Here is a 21642-nt window from a genome sequence, read left to right as displayed (position 1 = left end):
AGTTCCCCAGGCTCCTCTCCTGAGACCCAGCTCTGCTTCTCCGCCCAAGGTCCCAAGGCACAATCAGTGTGTCCCACATCACCCCACAGCCATCCTCCCCAAACCTCTCCTTGTCCCTGGGGATGGGGGCATAACTCACCAGCCCCCCTCCCAAACTTCTTTGGGAAGAAGAACACAGGGGTTGGGTATGAATGTTGAGTGTTACTGAATGCAAGTCCCTGTGCCTGACCAAGCATCGGAGAAGCATCTGGAGCAGAGATGTGTTTACTGCAGGGCTATGCAAGGAGGATGGGAGGGCTGCCCCTCCCAAGCCCCCAACTCTTCTAAAGGGTTCAGTAAAGGGAAGGAGGGGCATGGTTGGTTGCAAACTACTTGGTGTAGGTCAGGTCACGACGTCCCTGTAAACCGACAGCAAGACAAATGTTATTCTCTGTTGTGCAACTTTTAATCTCCATCTGAATGGAAAAGCGATCTACCCTTAAAGGTCAGAGCCCTGAGAATGGGCTGTCCTGTGCATTTCAGGCTCTAGGCAACGCTCTTAACTCAAAGCAAAAGCAGTAGAACGCAAAGGTTACAGTAAGAGAAAGAGATCCAATATGGAGTTAGATTCGTTCTGTCCTATTACTTGAGGAACGTGACATGGGGCACTTGGCAGCACTGTTATTTGCCTCCAAGAAGCTCTGCCTCCTCCCCCTGTGGAGTCCTGGGAACGGCTCAGTGAAGGAGAACCCAGCGCTCCAAATTCAAGGGCAGAACTTGAGATTTAGTAAGACTGCCGACCCTGAGTGAGCCTCAGATTCTGTAAGTAGAAAACAAAAGTGCTGGAAGCCAGCACTTCCTTCACGTAAATAAGGTGCTGATTGGTATGAAAAACACTGGCCCCGTCCTTTGCTTGGTCCCCTAGGGGCAAACCTGGACCTGTGGCTGGAACCTGCGGGACACAGGTGTTTGTTCAGAAGAAAGCAGGTGCAGTCACAGCAGACAGGGACAGGCTGAACAAAGCATCGCACAGGCCGAGGTACAAATCCTGGTGAGCCTTTTATCTGAACTGCCATATCCCCACTTCGCTAACTCTGTGACCAAGGGCGGCTTCCCCAACAAGTGTGAACCTCAGGTTCTGGCTGTAAAATGTAGCTACGATCAATTCCTGTGCCAATCGCCCATCCATCCATCATCATAAACCAGACCAGCAGGACAGCAGCCCCTGTGAGAGGTAAAGAGGCAGAGATCGGAGGCTGAACAGCCTGGGAGGTGTCCAGCGAGAGCCGATTTTCTTGCTTGGAAGTGATGGAGCTTCCTCTGTGCACAGTGGGCTGTCGGAAGAAAGCAGGCGAGCTCGGGGACACAGGATTTGCGATGGAGTTGGTGGGGGGGGGGTGTTCCTGCTTAAGGGCCCTCTGGCCCCTCCTGGTCACCCAGGAACTCAGGCCAGTCTGGGTTGTGACCTCAGTCTGGCCCCCAAAGTGGAGCGCTCCCTGTGGACTTGGAGCAGAAGCCAAGCGGGCGCACAGGGCACAGCGGACGGGGGCGGGGGTGCTGCTGAGAACGCGGGCCACAGCGGCAAGGTCTACGCGGCAGCTGCGAAGCGAGCATGCGCAGGACGGGGTGGGGGGGGAAGGGGACCGTGTCCGTCAAAGCGGATTCCCGTCAGGAGTGCGCCCCCTGGTGGGATGCCGGGGTAACGACCCAGCCCAAGGCTACTGCCCCTTGCGGAGCTGGCCTGGTCCCAGCCGGCTCGGACTGCTTTGTGTGGTTTTAAACACCAAAGCATGTGTGTTGTGAGGAATGGCGGGAAAAGGTACAAGCCACTGGAATGAACTGTGGAGGGCGGAGGATAATTGGCTGTATTTGGAAGAGCCAAACCTACTCCCACCCGAATCCACCCTGCATTCACAGGCCGCCTCATCCAACGCTCCTGAGGACGTCCCGCCTCAGGTTCTGATGCTGAAGACGAGTCATGCTCAGGCTCAGGGCTCCAAGGCAGCGCATCCAGCGAAGGGCTCACTCCCTTTCGCGTGAGGGTGTCGGGTAATTCCCGTTGATGGGCACATTATTTTAATAGGATGAGGCCCGTGGCGAATTGATGCCCTTCGGAGTTGGCAGTCACTTTCTTTCCGAGCATGGTTTCCATGGCACTTAGGACTCTGTGCTCCTGCTGACACCTGCCCCTTCAGGGACAGATTCTGCTCATGGTCCATCCTGAGGGGGAAATACCCACCATAAGTACCACTCCCACCACACTCACTGCCAGGACAGACCCCTGGACTGGCTGTGGCCCTTTCTAGGAGGCCCACAGCCTATGGTCCATGAGGCTGACACTGCAGATACCCCGCTGAATAGCTTCTCTCTCTGGAACCCAGCAGTGATAATCAGACTTCTTTAAAAAAAATCTCCCTGGGAGTTCCCTTCGTGGTGCAGTGGTTAACAAATCCCACTAGGAACCATGAAGTTGCGGGTTCGATCCCTGGTCTTTCTCAGTGGGTTAGGAATCTGGCGTTGCCACGAGCTGTGGTGTAGGTTGCAGACGTGGCTCGGATCCCACATTGCTGTGGCTCTGGCTACAGCTCCAATTCGACCCCTAGCCTGGGAACCTCCACATGCCGCAGGAGCGGCCCTAGAAATGGCAAAAAGACAAAAAAAAAAAAAAAAAAAAAAAAATCTCCCTGGACACAATTGGTGAGTTTGTCCAGAACTAACACACAGAAATATTTAACAAACCAAACACATAGCCTTTCTACCCCAAACAAGTATAAACGAGGCAATGATTTTCTAAGTAGCCCATGGTGAAAAAAGAAAAGAAATCAGAAGAGAAATTAGAAAATAGTTCTCAGAGAGTTTTAAGGAAAATACAACATGAAAAACATCATTGACTGATGTGGTGGTCATTTCCCAGCACACAGAGCTGTCAATCGTTATGTTACATGCCTGAAACTAATGATGTTACATGTCAATTACACCTCAAGAACAATGTTTCAATTTTTTTTAATTTAAAATTTAAAAATTGTTATTATTTTTTTGGTCTTTGTAGGGCTGCACCCACGGCCTATGGAGGTTCCCAGGATAGGGGTCGAATCCGAGCTGCAGCTGCAGGCCTACACCGCAGCCACAGCCACACAAGTTCTGAGCCACACCTGCGACCTGCACCACAGCTCACGGCAGTGCCGGATCCTAAACCCACTGAGGGAAGCCAGGGATCGAACTTGAGTCCTCATGGTTGCTAGTCAGCTTCGTTTCCACTGAACCACGACAGGAACTCCTAAAAATTATTTTATGAGACTGCTGGAGATTCTTTTAAAAATCAGAGCTAGGAGAAGATCGCAGGATGGAGCTAAAGCAGGGCTTAGAGGAAAGCTTTCAGCTTTCATGCAATATTGGGGGGATTGTACAACCAACAACCTAAGCCTTTGTAAATCACCTATATGTCAATAAAACCTTAACAAAATGAAAAAAAAAACCCCTCAGTGTTCATGTTAAGAAACTCAAAAACTCAGAGCAAATTAAATGTGTATTCTACAAATGAAATAAAAATAAGAGCAACAATCCACAAGCTACACAAATGGTGAACAGAGACAGAGGAGGCAGCAGAGAGTGTTGGTGAGTGAGGGGCAGGGCCAGGGCTGGGGCCCACATCCCCCAGACTGCAGTGGGGTCACTGCTTCCTCCACAGCTTCCTCAGCAGCCTGGAGCTTCGGGTGGGAGGGGTGCCGGGGTCCTGGGACCCGGATGTGGAAGGAAGGGCCATGCAGAGCTGTGCCAGCATTATGTCCTAAAAACTGCATTTCCTCAGGCCAAGCACGCACTTAATTCCATCCCCTGTGAAGTGGGGGAGATGGCAGAGCCTGTGCCATCTAGCCTGGGATAATGTGGGCTATGGGCCTGATGTGTAGGGGCACCCCATGCAGGGGCACTGTCTTCTGAAGCAGGAGGGCTGGTGGTCCAGGCCCCACCCCCACACCCTTCCTCCCTCCAGCCTCCCCTGCTCTCCTGTGCCTTCTCCCCTGACCCGGTCCCTCCTGGATGCCAGGGCAGCATGCTGAGCCCAAGCCTGGCTTTCTGGTTGAGCAGCACAATGAGAACATGTCCAAAATCTGTGAACTGACAGCGAGCAAAGAGCCAGATGCTCTCTGGGGCCAACCCAAGGAACAATTAGGCGGCCGTTTGAAGGCCAGCGAAACCCGGGGACAGCCAGGACCTTATTAGCTCCAGGCAGCCCAGTCTCCACTTCCCAGGAGCACTCCCCCTCTCTCTCTGTGTCTTTATCTCTGTGTGTCTCTCTCTGGGACTGTGTCTCTCTCCATCTCTGTGTCTCTTTGCCTTTCTGTCTTTACACCTCTGTCTGTCTCTTCCTCTGTCTCTCTCTGTCTCTCTCCATCTCTGTCTTTCTCTTTCCATCTCTCCATGTCTCTTTGTCTTTCTGACTTTATACCTCTGTCTCTGTCTTCTTCTTTCCCCAGCCATGTGCCTCTGGTCCCCTGGAGGTAGAAAAGCCAAATGACGGCAGCAGCTGAAGCCCTTGGAGCTGTTTCCTGCCTCACCTTCCTCCACCCCCCCTCCACCCCCAGGCGGGTTCTCTCAGTTTCAAGAGGCCAGGGGCACAGAGAGCAGATTCCCCAAAGGAAGGGCGACATAGCCACCCAGTCACCAAAGTCTCCTTGCACACTGGGTCCCCAATCCTGGGCTGCCTGCACACACACACACACACCCCACTGCCCCCTCGCGCCCCTGCCCTGGCCGGCTCCCCACGTGTCCTTGGCCTGAGGGCTGCTCTCAGAAGCTCTGATTTTACAACCCCGGCCCTGGGCTCCAGCTACATGAGGCACTGGAGCTGTGCTGCACCCTGGCGGGGGCCGCTCTGCTCCCTTCCCTGGGGCCACCAGGCAGCCAGGGCCCTGCCCTGCTCTCCCAGGCAGACCTGGGTCTCTGCCTCTTCTGCTCCTCCTGCACACAGACCCACACCCGGAGGGTCCCACTTGTGTGACAGTGGCTCAGAGCAAGGCTTGCTGTTGCCCAGGGGGGTGGGACCAGAAATGGCTGCCTTCTTCTAAAGGGAAGCCCAAGGCTGGAGAAAACCTTTCACAGATGGCCTCAATACAGCTGCCCTGGCAGGGGCACAGGTGGGCAAAGGATAGATATATAACTGTGGAAAGGAAAGAACAGATACATAACTGCGCTGGCACGGGGAGAGATGGGAGTCGGGACAGACTCCCGTGTCCCTTCCCCAGGGCAGAAGGACAGAACCCGTGGCCTGTAGGCCAGACTTGGTCTTTAGGGTTTTCATTCTCATTGTCATTGTTATTATTGCTATTGCCCTTGTGGTATGAAGAACAATCAGAAGTCATGGCCACCATTGCAACGTCTTGGAGTCTCACGTCCAAGTTTGTGTACCCAGCTTGTGCACCTGTTCCCTCCGGCAGCACAAGCTGGATGCCTCCCCCACAGAAGGAGGAGAAGGAACCCATGGTTTGTCACAGCTAGCGTCCCCACCCCCCTCGGCTGTCTCCCCCTCCTCCAGCAGCATCTGGCCCATCCGTATAATGGTATTTACAACCCCTGCTTGAAAACACCCCTGCTTCATCAGATGAGGCGAAGGAGCCCTGGGCCGGGCAGGTGAGGGAGGGACCAGTTGTCATCTGAGCTGGAGCTCTCGCCGCAGCCACATGCACCTGTGACTCTGATATGCTGTCCCTTGAGGCCTGGCTCCCCTTCCACGTGTCACATCCAGAAACCACTCGGTCGTCACAGCCCTGACCTCTCTTGATCTGGACCACTCGCTGTGTTGCTACCAGGTAACGACGCATGCACCGCCATGTAAAGCCTGTGACTCTTCATCGATGGCCCATGTATGCTGGTCACTGTGTTAGGTCCTGGGAGGACTACTGAAGGGAATCTTGCCTAATAATCCTGCTATTTGGGGGCTGACCTGTGTAGCAGGAAGAGCTCAGGATTGGGGGCCAACCGGGTCTGGATTTGAGTTCTGCTGTGATGCCGTCCGGCTTCCTGAGTTGAATGAGCGAATCATGCAACAGCAGCACTGAGCCTCCGTCTCCTCGAGTGTGAAATGAAGGCTGCGAGTCCTTCCCTGCGGGGTCGTGAGAGGACGTATGAAAGCAGGGGCCCAGTGTGGTCTGTGTACTCTCACATGTCTGCCCCCTACCCCTGCCCCGCATGGCAGGGACCTGCACCCCAGACGTCCTGGTCCCTGACATTCCAGCTGGAACAGCCAGTGTGACCCCAAGAGCAAGACCAGGGGTTTCTGGCTTCTCTTTCTGGAGGAAAGGCAGGGTATTTCTCCCCTTTCTGTTGCTCTGGGAGAATTCTCTGGCCACACTGTGCCTCCCCCTCTGTCCCATGGCACCTGCCAGGGCTTTAGCTGCTGCCAGAAAGCCCTGGTTTCCAGGACCTGCTGGTACGCCCTCCAGACCAGGGGTGGCAGTTACCTTCCTGCTGCAGCTAATTTCTCCCTCGTTGGGTGTCTCGGCTCTTCCATCGCCCGTGTAATAAAGTCCCTTCTGGTACCAGCTGAATTGTGCTCCCCCATCCCCAAGCTACAGTCCTAATCCTTGTAACTCAGAATGCGGCCTTATTTAGAAATAGGGTCCTTGTGATGTCGTTAAAGATTCAGTCACACTGCAGTAGGGTGAGCTCCCCCAATCCTATATGACCAGTGTCCTCCGTAAAGGGGGGCATTGGACACAGACACACACAGAGGGAGTAAGTCATTGACGATGAAGGCAGGGAAGGGGTGATGCTTCTATGAGCCAAGGACACCAGACTTGCCAGCGACCTTCAGCAGCCAGAAGAGAGGCTGGAACAGGTTCTCCTTCAGGGGGAACCAACCTGCTGACACCTTAAACTCAGGTGAACTTCTGGGCACTGAAACTGTGGGACAATACATGTCTGTGGGCTAAGCAGACATGGGTTTGTGTTTATCACTTTGCTGCCACAGCCCCGGCAAATCAACAGCCCATTTAAATCCGCGCTGTTCTAGAATACACAGAGGGGTTTCTGGCTCCGGTTTCCTGATGGAATCTGCTGAACGTCCCGCCCAGCCCTGTGTGCTCCACACCACCCGTCCACACAGCACGTCAGGACCCTCCAGCGCACTCACTACACCTTGCTCTGGGATCCAGGCGCAAGCTCTCTGAGCCTCGTCCAGAAGGTCAGGATAGCATAGCTCCTGGGAGTGCCCGTTGTGGCTCAGCAAGTGGCAGACCCAACATTGCCTCATGAGAATGCAGGTTCCATCCCCGGCCTGTCTCAGTGGCTAAAGGATCCAGCGTTGCTGCAGTTCCAGTGTCACCCCTAGTCCCGGGGTCACGTCACTGAATGCCCTTTATATGTGCCAAAAATTGCCTTTTGTTGCTGGTTCCTCTCACTTACCGTGGCCGAGGTTCGCCCACCCATGTCGTAGCATTTCTTTTTTTTTCGTTTGTTTGTTTTTGTGCTTTTCAGGGCTGCACTTGCAACACATGGAAGTTCCCAGGCTAGATGTTGCATCACAGCCACAGCAACGCAGGATCCGAGCGCCTTGTTTGCAACCTACACCACGGCTCACAGCGACACCGGATCCTTAACACACTGAGCCAGGGATCAAACCCTCATCCTCATGGATACTAGTCAGGTTCATTACCGCTGAGCCACAGCGATTTTGGAATGGAATTCGCCATAATAACCAGATAGGTGCCACTGTTCCCACCCTGGAAATGGGAGGCCCAAGAGATGAGTGGCTTCTCTCAAGGCTGCCCTGACATGGGCCGCGGCTCCTCTGAGCCTCAGGCTGGACTCAGACCTGGACCTGGGCCCTGGCTGAAGCAGCTCTGTGAAAACATTTTCCCTCCTGGTCTGGCCACCTTGCGGTCCGGGGTCCCTGTCTCCACCAGTCCCCCCAGGCTTCCCGAGGGTACTTGGCAGGAAGGTAGATGCTGGCTGCAAACCAGCTCACAGTGCGTGATTGTGTGCAAATACTGAAAGCCCGTGGCGTCGGTTTGTGCGTCTGTGAAATGGGGATTGTAAGAGCACGTTCCTTACGGGGTTACTGTGCGATGGGAATGAGAGCATGTCTAGCACTTAGTTAGTAACCCCAGATGGCTATTGGCGATGCTGTCATCTGTAAAGTGAGGCAAGTGCAATTTGGCTCGCAGCTACATCCGGAGAGAGGAGGGGAGGCCGTGGTGCCCACCCACAAGGCTGGCACAGAGCTGGCCACGTGCCGCCTGCTCTTCTTACTGTCCTCGTTATAATCCTTTTTCTCTAAAGCTCTAGCTTGATGCTGCCCCCCTCCTCTCAAAACCTGAGCTGCCTGCAGGCCATTGCCCAAGTCCATGTGATGCTCTTCCAGCCAAGTTTTGAAGTCAGTTCCAGAGAGAGGCTAAAGACTGGCCCTGTGGGAGCGCAGAGCCGGTCACATCTGCCTGCTCCCTGCAGCCACTTTGGCTGCCCGTCCACCTGGCTCTCACTGGCTTCCTGAGCTGCTCAGGCCACTCAGAGACAGAAGGCTGGAGGCAGCCTGCATTGAGATGATGCGGTACCCAGCCCAAACTCTGTTGTCATCTTTCCCAGCACAAAGCTCAGCGGAGCCAGGCGGGCCGCCAGGGGCACGTTGCTCTGGATTCTGAACCAACCTGACGCTCTTGTGCCCACCCTCATGCCCTTCAGGGGGTCTGTCTTGTCTTCGCCAGCACCATCCAGCCTGCAGGAGCCTCGGGTTCCATGCTCCTGGTAAACAGCGCCCCTCCAGTGGCTCCACGGCTTGGCGGTCCCTTCATTAACCTCAGACAGAATGACTCCTCTTCATAGGCATTCGGAGCATTGTCAGAGTTCGCTGTCATCATTTGCTCACATTTCTGCCTTCGCCAACCCAGAGGGCAGAAGACGAGCTGTCAGCTCTCTAGGACAGCCTGCAGCAGGGCTCTTGGGCCCAGACAGGGGAGCGCTAAGGGCTGCAGAAAGCCCCAGGGCAGGCATGAGCTCGAATCCGGGCCTGGCGGGACTGGGGGCATCTGTATAGCAAGGACCAGAGGGAGGTATCCTGGGGGAGCAGTGACACGGACACAGGGACAAAGGAACGTTTGGGAAAGGCCTTTGCAGAGTTTAACTCTGTAGGGCTGGAGGATTGAGAGAGGGTGCTAGAGGCAGACCAGCAAATGCCTGAGGGGCCCGGCCAAGATGTGAAACGGAGCCTCTTTGCCAGGGAGAGAAAAGGAAGGGAACTTCCATTACTTGCATGAAGCGGTGCCCTAAAATTGTCCCCAAAATTTTGACACATAGATTTATTCACAACTCATCACTCTATAGAATGAGAAAATTTAGGTTCAAAAAGCCTAAATGAGAACCCCCAACCAGGAAGTGGCAGAAGTAATTACAATTATTTCTTTGTTTTATCTATTTATTTTGCTTCTTAGGGCCACACCTACGGCATATGGAAGTTCCCAGGCTAGGAGTTGAATCAGAGCTGCAGCTGCCGGCCTACACCACAGCCACAGCAACCCCAGATCCTTAACCCACTGAGCGGGGCCAGGGATCTAACCCACCCCCTCATGGATACTAGTCGGATTTGTAACCGGCTCAGCCACAACGGGAGCTCCCATGAATTCTTGAGCAGGTTGGTTGCGGCGAGGCTGAAGGAGGGGACAAATGCCAAGGAGCTGACCTGAGTCCAGCCCTCCTGGCATGCGTGGCTCTACCGTTCTCATCACCTTTGATGGGATCTTCCCTCCTGTGTCATCCCACAGAAACTGGGAGCCACAGTGGTGCTTCCGAACCCTTTTCCTGTTGTCCGGTGCAGGTGCCAGTATCCAGCGATGTGAGGAGCACCCAGCCCTTCTGCTCTGGGGCCACCTGCCCACCTGTACCTTTTTGTGCCTTACCTGGTCAGGTGCATCAGGTCCTACAGGTAGAACAGGTGGTGCACGGTTTATGTGACCACAGAGCCAGATAATTACAACGGGGCAGCTCTTGTCCTTGAGCTCTTGCTATGGGACAGGGTAAGGCTTTATGGACACGACCTCACACAATTCTAACAACTCCTGAGATTTTCATTGTGGGGAAGCCCAGCGCACAGAAAAGAAGCTCAGCATCCCATTCAGCATTGCAGAGGTGAGGGGTCTGAGCTCAAATGCAAGGGTGTCTGATGCCTGACCATTATGCTTTTGTTGTCCATTGTACAGTGATATTTATGAAGCGTGACATATCTATGGACATGCCATATAGTCACATCTATTTTATAGTTAATTTTGTAAATTTGTTTCATATGCATATATATGTATATATATGCAACATGTATAACTACAATGTCAAGAAATGTAAGTACTTTTGAATAGTTATTTATCATCTAAAGTATATATTAATTCATAAATAGCATATTAATATATTAGATATTTGTTATCTGCAAGGAGATATGTCATATATATGCACATATATAGATATATAGCTAAAACCTTTCTGATTTTATAATTACTTTCCCTAGCATTACTCTTGACCAATTTTAAATGATTTACCTGACAAGACATAAATCATGGTAAATTTAAACTGACTTTATTTTTTCCTCTTGAAAGCCAACACCACGGCCGTGTTTGCAAGGCTAAAAGCAATAAGGAGCGGTATTTAAGCCCTGTTTCCCTTTTGCTAACTGGGGATTTGTCACTAGTTTGTTTGGTGACAACGGCAGGGAGCAGACCTAGACTGTTTCTGGAACTTGAGCCTCTAATTGGAATGTGCATTGTGTAATGAGATTTACTCTGAGTTACTTCATGAAAAAACAAACCCCAGAGACAAAATGGGATTTTCACCTATTTGTTATTTTGCCTGTGGCATGAGATGGAAGGAACCAAAGGGCAAATTCAAGGTGAGCTTTTCGAAGCATCTCCACTCATTCCCATGCATTCATTTCTCGGTCAGGATTTGCCGACTTCCTCAGGGAGTAGAGGAAGAAGTGATTCCTAATGGTGAATTCCAGGGAAGCCTTCAGGGAGGAGGTGCCCTTTGAATTGGGCCCTTAAGGGTGAGTGGAAGCTGCATTCAGCTGGAGCCAGAAAGGCAAAGAAGAAGAGGACACTTGCTATAAAGCCGGGGGAGTCCATGGGTCACTTCACCCACCAATCATCCAAAACATGTTTATGGGCACCTAGCATCTGCCGGGCACTCAAGGTAGCCAGGATGTAGTGAATTAGAACCGGAAGCAACTTCTACCTGCAGAGGAGGGCGCCTGGGGTTGGGAGGGATGGGGGGGGCAGCGGGGAGGGGCCAAGACATGCAGGACCGCCAGACCTCCCCACCGGCTCCTAGGGGGTGATCCCATTAGCAGAATAAATAAGTAAAATAAAAAGGGAATCGCCCCTTCCCCTGCGTCTCTGGGTCTCGCTTCCGCACTTGCTCTGACGTCTCATCACGGCTTTTGTTACCAGGACACTCTCATACAACTTAAATACGGACCAGCCTCCACGTTGAGGCTGGCTGCGTGGGGACAGCTCTCCTCTGGCAAAGCCTGTGCCCCAAGAAGCTCTTGTTTTTATCAGGAAAGAGAGAGATGGATACAGGAAGGAACAAGGAACAGGACACAGGTGTTACCAACCCCAGCTGGGTCCTTCCCCTCCGTGTCATTTCAGCCAGTTAAACCAGATGGAATCCAGTTCAGAAGCAAAGAAGGCCTTGCTGTTTGACCAGAGAACAGCGAGGTGTGATCCACCTTGGAGCATGCGTTCTCTCACCGCCACAGGCTGTGGGAGGGGCTGCTCTGGAGGGGGCGGGGTCTCCAGGGGGGGCGCAGGCGCAGCTGAGCTGCTCACGCTCCCGGTCCCAGGGCCGGGCGCAGCCTCTGCACACCGCCCGCCGCCGCGATCTTGGATTGCGGGTCGTGCGCCGTGTTTCTGCCCCAGGCCCTCCGAGCTGAGTGGTAGGGGCAGCCACTTCACACGAGGAACGCTGGTCTAAAGCGCCAGGTCTGAGGCTTCTGCACAGGCACCTTTGAGCAAATGACATTAGACTAAGCACAAAAGAAAAGAAAAAGGTTAGACTTTATTTTATTGCCCAGACTATTTTTGTTCCTCGGGAATTGTTCCTGGGCTTCACCGTGACTCCGGGTGCGAAGAGGTGGGGAAGCCTTTGTTCTGAGCGCGTGAAGCGGAGAAAAGCCTGAGAGCCCCTCCCTGGGCTGCCGGTCCCAGCTCACCTGGGAGGAGAGGAGGTGGAGAGATCCCCGGTGAGATCTCGTCGAGGCCCGCCAGCCGGTCCCCGCCAGGACGCACCTGCAGCGACCCCGTGGGGCTGTTTGCCTTCGCGAGGGAGCGGCTGGGGAAGGCGCTGGCGGAGACTCCTGGAGGGCTGGGGTCGGTGTGAGGGGGTCCTGGAAGGGTGTAAGGAAGTGGGCTTTGCTCTGGATTGGATGCGGGGAAAGAGCGGATGCTTCCTTACTGGGTCCCCCTCCTGTGTGGTAACTATGGGGAGAGCTCCCCCATGGAACGGAAGTTAGAGGGAGGCTGTGTTATCTCAGTGGGTCCTTTGCCCAAAGTCAAAGGAAATGGCAGACATGTCAGACAGAACCCGGTGGGGTGCAGCAGAGCAGACCGTTTATTCACAGATCAAGGAATGGAGAAGGGAGGGCTTGTGCCCTAAAGACACCTTCTCCCCAAGGGAGGGGCCTACGGGAGTCGTTAAGGGGCAGGAGGCAGGCTTGTCATCAGGGCTCTAGGAAGGCGGCAGAGAGTGCTGGCTGCGTGCGCAGACTCCCAGCTTCTTTGGGCGCAGCTTGGATTGTGCCCAGCAGCGTGCAGCCCCCCCTCCCCCCTCCCCACTGCTGGGCGGAGGTCTTAGCGTGGCCTTGAAGCAAAGGGAACGGTCAGACACCTCCAGGTCGCATCTGCGCAGGCTCGATCCTGGTTCAGGGCAGTTAACCGCTGCGCAGAATGCACAGCTGCAAAACATCCTGTCAAATACCAAGTGCCTTTGAAACCAACACAGAGACAAATCTAGGCCAGGAGGCTTCGGCTCTCAGGGCAGGGATGGGTGACAGCTGCAGCAGCAGTCACTCTGTTGAATGGGATGGGGGATATTGGGACATTGTTGTGGTTCGGACAAAGTTCTTGTTCCTGATGACCGACCCAATGGTCTTGTTTGTCTTGATGGGTCAGGGGCAGGACGCCCTTGCCTGATGTGGCTGGTCTCTGAAGTGTTCGTGGTCGGCAGGAGAGCACCAAGGCCTCCCGAGGGTACCAGGCCGCCGAGGTCGGGCTGCCTCCAGTGCTCAGCTCTGAGCTCAGGTCATGTGCTTAGTACCTTGGAACTGTTAGTTTGGTGACTTCGGTAGAGAGCATAGGCTCGGCAGGCAGCGGCCATCCGGAAGCACAGGGGCTCAGCGGCTTGGAGCAGGGTGAGCACGGGGTGAGTGGGTGGTGGGTGGCCGGGGAGGGAGGAAGGGGCTGGTAACCAGGGTCTTGCTTAAGCGTTTGGACTTGAGGCTGCATTCGAAGGGGGAGAGCCTAGGAAGAAGGGTCCCGTGGTCTGATTTGCCTTTTAGACACCTCACTTGCTACACTGGAGATGGATGCAGACAAATCCGAATGTGCAAATCAAGGGGCAAAAGTACTTTAAAAAAAAAAAAAGAAAGAGAAAGAGTTCCTGTCGTGGCTCAGTGGTTAATCCATGAGGTTGCGGGTTCGATCTCTGGCCTTGCTCAGTGGGTTAAGGATCTAGGATCTAGTGTTGCCGTGTGCCGTGGTGTAGGCTGGCAGCTGCAGATCCTATTAGACGCCTAGCCTGGGAACCTCCATATGCGGCAGGTTCGGCCCTAGAAAGCAAAAAAAAGTGCTGAGAAAAGATCGGTTCCCTTGATCTGCCCCACTCGACCAGGTCACACTTGAGGGCCTCAGAGACCCCACCTTCCCAGGTAGATGGTCTCCCGTGGCTGTTCATTCAAATGAAAATAATGAGAGGTTTGTCTTTTTAAAAATAAGTGGCTCAAGAGACGTGTGAGAAGAACAAGTTTAGGCTGGTAATCAAAGCCCAGGATAGTCTGACCTTCAACTCCTCGAAGTTTTTTGTGGAAACTGCTTCGAGGCAGGACCTCCTGTCTGGTAGAGACAGCAGTGTGGGTGTGATAGCCTGCTTCCCGCCCTCCTTCCTTTCTCTTCTTCCTTCCTTCCTTCCTTTTCTTCCTCCTTCCCTCCATCCCTTCCTTCCCTCTTTTCTTCCGCTTCTTTCTTTCTCTCCTCCCTCCCTCTCTTCCTCTTTTTCTTTGGTTTTGGCATCCCTCAAGTACTTTGAGGTAGAACATTCTCAAGAGAGCTTAAAAAGTTGTGAAACCCCTTTCCTCTCCACACGAGGCTGGCATTGCCTCTCTCTCTGTGGAGCCCATTGTTTGGGTTGCTGTGCTGTGTTTGCACCCACTGCCCCACCCTTCCAGCTGAAAGTGTATGGACCGGGTAACAAGGGAGGACCAGCTGTTTGATTGGGCTGGAACCTGGGAAAATAAATGGTCTGGGGGGTTCAGAGAAGAATCCAGGAGCCATAGGGTGGAGCCAAAGCCACCACTGCCTAAGTGCTTTTGCCCTGAGTGCTCACAGCCCAGTACCCAGCGCCATGCAGACAGACGCTGGCCCCATCCTAAGAGGTGACCGACTCCTACCTTCACCAGGTAGGAACCAACAGTGAGAGCAGAGCAAAGGAGGCATTTGAATTTTCAAAACACGGACCCGTTTAGCGGTAGGAAAGGAAGGACAGGCAAGCGCCAAGCTTCAGGCTCCATCCAGTCCTGGCTGTGCCTGGTGCATTCCCACTGCAGCTAACTCTCCTCTCAAACCATCCAGTTCAGTCAAGCAGAGCTCAGTAACTGTGGATCACCCCACCTGTGGCTGCCCTTCCTTTTATGGGTTTTGTGAATCGCAGCCTCTTGGACAGAAGCAGGATAACGTTGTACTGGAACAAGGACTGGGAGGGTTATTGGGCAGTTTGGTCCTAGCAGAAGATGGGGTAACAAGGGAGGACCCCTTGTTACCTGCAGCTTCCTCCTGCACCTTCCTTTCCTACCACTGAACGTGTCCGTGTTTTGAAATTTGGTCCTAGCTCTTGGCTCCGTGCGGTTGAGCAGCTCCTGCATCCTCAGCTGTGCTGAGGCCGGGAGGATGGATGAACTCTGCAGCTTCCTCCTGCATCTTCCAGTAGCTTAATGGCTAAAATAGCTTTCCTAAAATTCAGCAACTTAGTCTCAACGTCATTCCAGTGTGGGTGCTCCCTTGGCTTGAGATGTTCCAATCTTCTCTTTGCTGTTGACATTATTCAGTGTCACTAGAGTGGGTCTAGGGCAATTTTCTCTTTATTCATCTGTGTTGGGGCTTGCATGCCCCCTGAGTCCAAGGACATCTGTCCTTCAGCAGATCTGGGCAGTTCTCAGTTTTTCTGGTCAGGACCTCATTACATGTTATAAAGGTCCAGGCAAAGCTGCCTGGGAGCCCTGACCTGCCCCACCACCTGGGGAAGGAGGAACTGCACACCTGTGTGGGGGTGGGGCTGGACCACCAGAAACTCCGGCTTCCCAGAGGCTTCCTTCGGGGTCTAGGTGACAATCCCAGAAGACTGAGGGACCTCAGGAACTGTCGGGGACACTCTGCCCGGTGGAGACAGGAGGGCGGAAGGAGCCCACAGGTAAAGCTCTCCCCTTCCTCCTCCTGGAAGATGCCTGTTCTGCGTGGCCCTTATAGGGGCCTTTGTCTGAAGCTGTGGCTGGCTCAGGAGCGCACCCTCTTAACGTGTCTGAGCACAAGGGTGAATGCATTTGGGGCTGTGAGGTAGTTTTGCCAATGTTCGTAGTGTACATTCCTGCAGAAGTTTCCTTGTCCGAGGTATGGGTGTCCTTTGTGTGAATAACGATAGATGCCTGAACAGGATTTGCATTGTAGGGCTGTGAATAACAGCCTCGTTGCAAAAGTAACACATATAATTAGATGCCACCCCTGCCCCAGCCCAGGTGAAAAGTGATCTCGAAGAGTGGATGCACAGAAGCTGGTTCCTCCGGTCCTGGTTCTGTTTTTCTCTTGGGCAGTTTATAATACGAGGCGCTTCACAGAGGAAAGCCCATCAGATTGGTGTCCAGAGGCCAGGATTTAACCTCAGCTTTGCCCTCATTAATTCTTTGACCTTGTGCTAGTTAATTTTCCCTGTTCTTGCATTTTTCTTGTTTGGAAATTGGGGACTGCAGATCATAAGTGCTAGGGTTGTCATGAAGGCTCAGGTCGCAGGCATGCGAATTGCCTGGCACCGTCCGTGGCATTTGGAGTGGCCTCGTTAAGCAGGGGCCGTTCTGGGGGACTGTTCCTCCCCGGAGCTCTGATGCAGGCACCTCGGTGTCCAAGTCCCGTTGCAAATCCATTAGACATTTCAGTTCAGTAGACTTTCACCGACCACGTGGCTCACAGTGTAGGCTCCGGGGATTATACAAATGAAGCGGACGGCTTGGCAGTGGGAAAAAAATCGTGCTAAAATTAGGGGCTTGATCCCTTTGAGTTAAGAGCAAAATGCCATTTCTTTCTAAGTATTGTTTCCAGGGAGCAGGTAGCAGTAACTGTGGAGGCGTTTGTAAGAGCAGAGACAGGACTCGCTGTCTGGGACTTTGGGCAAAAGATACAAGGATGTTCCTTCCAGAAGATTCAGGAAAGGGCCCCATCTTCAGGTCCTTGGCCGTAATCACGCGTGCAAAGTCCCTTTTGCCACGTTAAGGGATCATGATCACGGGTTCTGGGTATGAGGGCATCTTTGGGGGCCATCATCCTGCCTCCTGCAGTGACCTCCAGCCAACAGCCAGGAAGAAACCGAGGCCCACAGACTAAGCCTGAGTGCCGTCAGCAGCTGCACGAGCCGGGAGAAGCCCCAGAGAAGGCTGCATAGACCAGCCCAGGCTGACACCGTGATTGAAGCTAAGGCCTGCGTGGACTCCTGACCCAGTGATGCAGACACTTCATGTGTGTTGTTTGAAGCACATAAGATTGAGGCAATGTTACTATGTAGCAGGAGTTAACTGTTCTGTAGAATACATTATATAAAGCCCCATGTGGCTTTGGTCTTGCCTGTTTCTCCAAATCCATCCGCCTTTGCCTTCCCCTCCATTTACACGTGTTTTACATTCACAGAAACACACACACACAACCAGCTGCCACAGGTAGAACTCCTCATTCTTTACACAGAACACCAGGTGGTCTCATGTCTCCGTGCTCTGACATTAAATGGAGATTACCCAGAGGAAGATAAACAAGGGCTGTTTACTTTGAACTTGCTCAAGCAAAGGAGTCGGCCACCATCACTTGCACCTGGCAGAGAATCAAAGGTGGGCAAAGAAGTAGAAGAACGTTGTAGTGGGGAAAAAAGAAAACAACAACAACAAAAAAAGACTTCGTGCATGCCCTGATTGGAGGCTCTTGGCCTGGAGAAGCTGGAGGTGGACCACAGCCTCCAGGGGGGCGTCCAGTGTGAATGTCTAGGGCGGATATTGTTTTTATTCCAGTTAGTCCAAAGCTGGAGATGGGGGCGAAAATTAGGGAGGCTGTCAGTAAACCAAGACGTGGCCATTCAGGGCTGACCGATGCAGGGGTTATTGTCTGCCTTTCTGGGTTGGTTGCTAAAGAGAGGAGTTTGGCCTCCTCCCGTCGATTGTAGGTCGGCTCTCTGGACTGGGTGCCGCAGATTTTTAATGGATGTATTTGTCCCTGTGTCTCTTCACGCCCACAGCACTCTTTTGTGTGCTCTTCTCTCTACCCAGAGCAGCCATTCCTCCGCAGCTGCCAAACTCATGCTCATCCTTCGGAACCCTGCCTCCGCGTCATCACGTCTGTGAGCCCTGCTGCCTCCACGCCACATCAGTATGGAAGGTTCCACACCACATTTTTTTACTGGCCTGTGTTTTCCTCCTCACCTTGATTGTGAGGGGCTCTATTTCTCCAGCATCCAGCCCCCAGCCCAGTAACTAGGTGTCAGTACATTCTTGTCGAACAGTTGCAGAATGGTCAGGGCCAGTGACAAAGTGGACATTCCCATTTGCTCCAACCAACCCAGTGGTTTCGTTGCCCTGTTAACCTGAAGCCAGGGAGTCATGCGTTCTTGGAATCAGGAGGCATCAAGCTCATCCTAGCCTGTGGCCAGCAAAGAGGAGACGAGTGCAGAGAAGCTTGCCCAAATCACCACAGGGGAACAGTCCAGACAGGAACCCAGAGGCAAGACCCCAAGACTTGGGTTCCTCCTGGTTCCATGCCTCCTGGAGTCCTCGGGAGGCTGGAGCCAGAGCGCAGGGGTCGGGGCCTCTGTCTCGGTGGGTAAAGCAGGTGCTGCCCTTAGAGGCTGTTGTTGACACATGAGAATGCTCTCATGAATAATGGAAAATCATTCATCACCTAGCAGCTCCTATGATTCACACTTTGTGAGGAAATAGCCTAATCCGGGAAGCCAGTGGACCTGAGGCCGGCACTGCTGAATCATGTGAATCTCCCGGTTTTTCTGTCCGTGTTCTCATTAGCCCCACATTATGAAGACGCAGATGATGGTAAATATTCAGAGTGGTATGCGTACGTCTGTTGTCCTGGAAGGAACGCGGTAGAAGATGTAGGCCCACAGCTGTTCCTCTCTGGTCCTTAATCCAGGTGAGTGGGTCTGTTCAGGATTCTGCTTCTGTTTTCAAGCAGGTCCCTGTACGGTTAATTAAAAACATCTCCGCCGTGATGGAACCGTCCCATCTCAACAGTCCATCATGCTGATTAGCAAGGGGAAAAGGGATTCGCCTGTTTTCAAGCTGTCTATCTAAAGTTGGAAGAATTCAGAGGAGATGCACCAAGCCAAATCCAACATGCAAAATTTCGTTTGGAAAAGGACGCTTGATACATTTTCAGCTGTTGCTTGGATTTCTTCTGATTTGGGCCTCTTGCAGGATGACTGCTGCGGCAAATATTTAACAACCTACTAATGTCTGTGTTAGCAGTAATCACAGTAGTAGTATAATAGTAGTAATAATAGCATAGCATTTGGGAGTGTGTGTTCTCCTCCACTATTATTTTCCCAAGTGTGTTGTTACACACTTGTCCTTACGATGGAAGATCCCTCCGAAGCCAGAGGTATATTGGAAAACTGAATATTCTAGTCCTTCCTTGGAGATTTATAATATTCACCAGAAATATCACTTTCAGAGTCATGAAGTTAAACAGTGCTCCTTAGAACTGTTGAAGCTTATTTGATAATGTAACCGTTTATATGTGGAATATCTATGAGCAGCATGGGAATTGGCACTTCTTGGGCTAGATTTTGATATTTTAATCATTAAAAACAGACGACTGAATTGTTGTCCCATTACAGATAAGAAAAATGAGATCTGGAGGGGCAGGGTGACATGTCTGCAACCAGCAAGTAAATTCCATCCCTGGAATTTGCACTTATACCTGCCCAGTTCCAAAGTCCACACTCCTTAGACGAGTGTATTTTGCTAGTGATGTGGACCGGGCGGTGTGTGTGTACCTGACCGTTCAGATGAAATTTTCCATCCTGGCTTTGTGGAGAAATGCTTTTTGAATGTTTGCAAAATAAAGCACCCACAATAGACGGCAGACTTGATTTAAGGCTTCCCTAGGGCATAATGGGCCTTTCATCCCTTTGCTCGTGCAAGAGATTCATGCCAGCACCACACAGCAAGGTGCACTGATGGGAGAGGAGGGGGGCAGGGAAAAAATGAAACTTTCCTGAGCACAAATGGGTGCTGGGCTCTGGGTTGGGCCTGGGATCAAAGATACATGAGACAGACATGGAACATGGCACCGATGTTTTCACCAGGGCCTGGCAACTGAGCACTTTTTATAAAAGTTTGCTTTCGATGAGTAGAATTTCCTTCTTTTAATTTGGCCTAACTTAATTTGTTTTTCTTTTATGATTATGATTTGTAGGCTATTTAAGAAATCTTTTCCTTCAACGAAATTATGAAGATATCCTAAAAGCTTGATTATTTTAACTTTCAGATTTATGTTTATGGTTTTCTTCAAATTAAATTATGAATAGGAAAGTTTGTTTTTCCCCATACATATATTGAATTTTAGGAAAGCAAAATTTGTTGAAAAGACTGTTTCCCAGTGAAAATCTGTGACACTGTAAATCACAGTGTGTGTCTCTGCAGGGTCTGTTTTTTTTTTTTTTGTTTTTGTTTTTTGTTTTTTTGCCTTTTCTAGGGCCGCTTCCACAGCATATGGAGGTTCCCAGGCTAGGGGTCCAGTTGGAGCTGTAGCCACTGGCCTACGCCAGAGCCACAGCAATGCCGGATCCGAGCCACGTTTGCAACCTACACCACAGCTCACGGCAATGCCGGATCGTTAACCCACTGAGCAAGGCCAGGGACCGAACCCGCAACTTCATGGTTCCTCGTCAGATTCGTTAACCACTGCACCACGACGGGAACTCCCTCAATCATTTTTTTAAAAGTTTATTTTATTGAAGTAGAGTTGATTTACAGTGTGTTAGTTTCTGCCGTGTAGCAAAGTGATTCAGTTATACATATGTTGTTTTTCCTATTCCTTTCCATTGTGGTTTATCACAAGAGAGTGAGTATAGTTCCCTGTGCTCTACAGCAGGCCCTCTTTTTGTTGCTTATCCATCTAGTTTGCATCGGCTAAGCCCAAACTCCCACTCATTGCTTCCTAACCCCCCATGTCTTGAAACCTATAAATCATCTATTTCTTAATATTATCTTGGCAGTTCTACATTCGTAGTATTTTCATTAAATTTTTGTATTTGTTTGTCAACAACAACTATAAACAAAACTTCGGTTGCTTCCATGTCTTGGCAATTGTGAGTAAAGCTACTGTAAACATCTGAATCAGGGTTTTTACATAGACATACGTTTTCCACTCATTTTCACCTCATTTGTATAAATACCCAGGAGGGTGAGTGCCGAATAGTGTGGCAAGAGTATGAGCAGTTTTATAAGAACGTGCCGCACGATGTTCCAAAGTAACTCCCACCAGCGAGGAACGAGGGTTCCTGTGGCTCCACACCCTACCCAGCAGTGGGTGCTGTCAGTGTTCTGGGTTTTGGCCTTTCTCATGGGTATGCAGTGGTATCTCACTGTTTTAATTTGCCTTTCCCCGAAGACTTAGGATATGAAGCATCTTTTGATATGCTCATTTGCCATTTGTACATCTTTGGTGAGATATCTGCTCAGATCTGTCCTTTAGCAGTGGATATCAGCAACCCAGATATCCAGATAGTGGAATACTAGTCAGCATTAAGACAGAATGAGCTATCAAGCTACAGAAAGACCTGGAAGAACCTCCAGTGCATCTTGCTAACTAAGTTAAATAGCCAATCTGAAGAGGATACATACTGTATCACTCCCACTGTGTGATATTCTGGAAAAGGCAAGACTATGGAGATAATAAAAACAAAACAAAACAAAACACAGTGGTTGCGGGAGAGAAGAAGGAATAAACAGATGGAGCATAGAAGATTCTTAGAGCACTGAGGCTGGTCTTTATGATACTGCAATTGTGGATACCAGCCTTTAGACACTTGTCCAAACCCACAGAAAGGAGGCGTGGACCCCCAGGTCAAGTATGGGTCTGGGGAGATGATGAGGCGCAAGTGTAGACTCATCAGTTGTAACCAGTGTGTCGCTCTGGGGGGGATGTTGGTAGC

General features: G+C 51.7%; 1 long non-coding RNA gene across 2 annotated transcripts in view; it reads left to right on the top strand.

Annotated features, from left to right (window-relative positions):
* The window catches only part of LOC102165464, a 42173-nt gene continuing 32237 nt past the window's right edge, over positions 11707 to 21642 (top strand). Inside the window, exon 1 of one of the 2 annotated variants that reach the window (XR_302740.3) lies at positions 11707 to 12004. This is a non-coding gene — a long non-coding RNA (uncharacterized LOC102165464). Of the gene's footprint in view, positions 12197 to 21642 lie in introns of both variants that reach the window. The other variant, XR_002343058.1, reaches the window with a different exon arrangement.

Source organism: Sus scrofa, chromosome 4 (genome assembly GCF_000003025.6).
Source record: "Sus scrofa isolate TJ Tabasco breed Duroc chromosome 4, Sscrofa11.1, whole genome shotgun sequence".
In the NCBI taxonomy this organism is placed as follows: Eukaryota; Metazoa; Chordata; class Mammalia; order Artiodactyla; family Suidae; genus Sus; species Sus scrofa.
The sequence above is the reverse complement of the archived record's forward strand: the minus strand, read 5'-3'. Positions and strand labels throughout refer to the sequence as shown.